This window comes from Heterodontus francisci, chromosome 36 (genome assembly GCF_036365525.1).
Source record: "Heterodontus francisci isolate sHetFra1 chromosome 36, sHetFra1.hap1, whole genome shotgun sequence".
Lineage (NCBI taxonomy): Eukaryota > Metazoa > Chordata > Chondrichthyes > Heterodontiformes > Heterodontidae > Heterodontus > Heterodontus francisci.
The window spans coordinates 35,546,250-35,550,175 of record NC_090406.1 but is presented as its reverse complement, the minus strand read 5'-3'; the positions used below and the strand labels follow the sequence as shown (position 1 = coordinate 35,550,175).

General features: G+C 41.7%; 1 non-coding gene across 1 annotated transcript; it reads left to right on the top strand.

Annotated features, from left to right (window-relative positions):
• The first annotated feature begins 3,537 nt into the window (after positions 1–3,537).
• trnac-gca (transfer RNA cysteine (anticodon GCA)) lies at positions 3,538–3,609 on the top strand. Its single transcript has one exon. It is a non-coding gene; the product is annotated as a tRNA-Cys (tRNA).
• The last annotated feature ends 317 nt before the right edge of the window (positions 3,610–3,926 follow it).

The window sequence follows — 3,926 nt, the reverse complement described above, 5'->3', positions numbered from 1 at the left end:
GGGACTTAGCAGGGATATAGAAGCTATGCACTGGGGAGCTGCTGTAGTTAGTTACTTGAGGAAACTAAATTGAACTAGTTTTCCTGTACATGGGGCTCAGCTAATCTCTTTAGTTTCAGAACATATAAATACAGAGTGACTTGGCACTGAGCACGACTTGAACAGAGTGCTGGGAGTTCGGTGAGCTGAGGGAGTTGGGTGAGGAGGGGAAGGAGATGCTCCTTTGCTTTTTCTAAATTTTTCACCCTGTAGGATTTGGTTCTTCCTCTACAACAGGGGAGAAGATACCTGTTTGGTGAGCATCTGGTAAGTGGTTAAGGTCTATTCTATTCCCTAAGGTTTAAAATAGTACAGGAACTAATGGTAAGGTTCATAAAATATATAAAAAGGAAAATAAATAATTGCATAAAATAATTAAATAGTTAAGCAAAACACATTAAGAATGGCAGGACAGGTGATGTTTCATGCTGCAGCATGTGGATGCACCTGGATGCCATTGTGATCCAGGGCAAACATGCCTGCAGCAAGTGTTTGCGGCTCGAGGAGCTTTGGCTCAGAGTCAATGAGCTGGAGACCAAACTGCAGACACTGCAACACGGCAGGGAGGGGGAAAGTTACCTGAACACTTTGTACCAGGAGGCGGTCACATCCCTTAAGATAGGGTCTTCTGATTTGGTCAGTGGTCAAGGTCAGGAGAGTATGGCTGCAGCTGAGACAGGTAAGAGGACTCGAAAGGCAGGAACTGCAACCTTTGCAATTTTCCAACACCTTCGAGGTTGTTTTAGCTTGTTTGGATGAGAGTGGGAGCTGCAGGGTGGATGAGCTAACTAACTATGGCACCGTGGAAGAGAAATCCATTCAAGTGGGGGCAGCAGAAAGGAATGTAGTGGTAGTACGGGACAGTATAGTAAGGGGGATTGACTCTGTTCTCTGCAGCAAAGAGCGAGAGTCCATAAGGCTGTGTTGCCTGCCCGGTGCCAGGGTTCAGGACGTCTGGTCAGGGCTGGAGAAGAACTTACAGTGGGAGGGGGAGAATCCAGTCATTGTGGTCCAATGACATAGCAAGACAAGGAAAGAGGTTCTGCATAGTCAGTATGAGGAGCTAGGCACAAAATTAAGAAGCAGAACCTCAAAGGTAATAATCCAGAGATCCAGGTGGCGAGTCAGAAGATTGGGTAGAATACAAAGAACAGCAAAGAATGACTAAAAGATTGATAAGGAGGGAAAAGTTAGAACATGAGAGAGAGCTAGCTAGTAATATAAAAACAGATAATAAGCGTTTCTGTAGATATTTTAAAAAAGAGTTAACAAGCTGAGCATTGATCCTATAGAAAGTGACTCTGGGGAATTAATAAGGGAAAATAAAGAGATGGCAGAAGAATTGAACAGGTATTTTGCATCAGTCTTCACTACAGAGGATACAAGTAACATCCCAGAAATTGCTGTAAATCAGGAAATGGAAGGGAGGACCTCAAGCAAATTACAATCACCAGGGAAGCGGTACTGAACAAATTGTTGCAGCTGCGGGCTGACAAGTTCCTGGGTCCTGATGGACTTCATCCTAGCATCTTAAAAGAAGTGGCTAGTGAGATAGTTGATGCGTTGATTTAAATTTTTCAAATTTCCCTAGATTTGGAGAAGGTTCCATAAGATTGGAAAATAGCGAATGTAACTCCTTTATTCAAAAAGGGAGGGAGACAGAAAGAAGGAAACTACAGACCAGTTAGCTTAACATCTGTCTTAGAGAAAATGTTAGAAGCTATTATTAAAGATGTTATAGCAAGACACTTAGAAAAATTCAAGGTAATCAGGCAGAGTCAACATGGTTTTGTGAAAAGGAAATCATGTTTAACCAATTTATTGAAGTGCTTTGAAGAAATAACATGTGCTGTGGATAAAGGGGATGTACTGTGCTTAGATTTCCAGAAGGCATTTGATAAGGTGCCACATCAAAGGTTATTGCAGAAAATAAAAGCTCATGGTGTAGCAGGTAACATATTGGCATGGATAAAAGATTGGCTTGCTAACAGGAAACAGAGAGTAGGCATAAATGGGTCATTTCTTAGGTGGCAAGATATAACGAGTGGTGTGCCACAGGGATCAGTGCTGGGGCCTCAACCTTTTACAATTTATATAAATGACTTGGATGAAGGGACCAAAGGTATGGTTGCTAAATTTGCTGATAACACAACGATAAGTAGGAAAGTAAGTTGTGAAGAGGACATTAGGAGCCTACAAAGGGATGTAGATAGGTTAAGTGAGTGGGCAAAGACCTGGCAAATAGAGTATAATGTGGGAAAATGTGAAATTATCCATTTTGGCAGAAAGAATAAAAAAGAAGCATATTATGTAAATGGTGAGAGATTGCAGAGCTCTGAGATGAAGAGGGATCTGGATGTCCTACTGTTTGAATCACAAAAGGTTAGTATGCAGGGACAGCAAGTAATTAGGAAAGCTAATAGAATGTTATTGTATATTGCAAGGGGAATTGAATACCAAAGTAGGGAGGTTATACTTCATTTATACAGGGCATTGGTGAGGCCACATCTAGAGTACTGTATACAGTATTGGTCTCCTTATTTAAGGAAGGATGTAAATTCATTGGAAGCAGTTCAGAGAAGTTTACAAGACTAATACCTGGAATGGGCGGGTTGTCTTCTGAGAAAAGGTTGGACAGGTAGGCTTGTATCCACTGGAGTTTAGGAGAGTAAGAGGTGACTTGATGGAAACATATAAGATCCTGAGGGTCTTGACAGGGTGAATGTTGAAAGGATGTTTCCCCTTGTGGGAGAATCTAGAACTAGGGGGTCACTGTTTAAAACTAAGGGGTTACCCATTTAAGACAGAGATGAGGAGATTTTCTTTTCTCTCAGAGGGTTATGAGTCTTGTTCCTCAAAAGGCAGTGGAAGCAGAGTCTTTAAATATTTTTAAGGCAAAGGTAGATAGATTCTTGATAAGAAAGGGGGCGAAAGGCTATCGGGGGTAGTCGAGGTTACAATCAGATCAGCCATGATTGAATGGTGAAGCAGGCTCAAGGGACCGAATGACATACGTCTGCTCCTAATTCATATGTTTGTATGTATCTTTCCTTATAGGTCTAACCTCTCAGTTCTGGTATAATTCCAGTAAATGTTTTTTGCACCTTCTCCCGTGTTTCTGTATTCTTTTTATAATATGGCAACCCCAACTGTTCCACATGTTGCTAACCGAGGTTCTATGCAAGTTTAACATAATTTCTCTGTTTTTCACTTCTATCCCTTATAAAATAAATCCCAGTGCTTTTTAAAATTTCCTTATTAACTTCTGGTGATTTGTATATCTGTGCCTCCAGATTCCTCTGCTCTCCCACCCCATTTAGACAGTTATTTTCCAAGGAGTATGCGGCCCTCTTGTTCTTTCTGTCAAAATGTACCGCCTAACACTTATCTATATTTGAAGTTCATTTGACAATTATACAGCCATTCTGCAAGTTTATTAATGTCTTCCTATATTTTGTTATAGTCCTCCTCTGTATTAACTATACCTCTTAACCCAATGGGGGTATAGCTCAGTGGGAGAACATTTGACTGCAGATCAAGCAGTCCCTGGTTTAAATCCAGGTGCCTCCTTCTTCAGCACCAGTTTGTCATTATGATTATGGGCAGCACAGTGGTGCAGTGGTTAGCACAACAGCTCCAGCAACCTGGGTTCAGTTCTGGGTACTGCCTGTGTGGAGTTTACAAGTTCTCCCTATGACTGTGTGGGTTTCCGCTGGGTGCTCTGGTTTCCTCCCACAGCCAAAGACTTGCAGGTTGATAGGTAAATTGGCCATTGTAAATTGCCCCGAGTGTAGGTAGGTGGTAGGAGAATTGTGGGGATGTGGTAGAGAATATGGGGTTAATGTAGGATTAGTATAAAATGGGTGGTTGTTGGTTGGCACAGACTC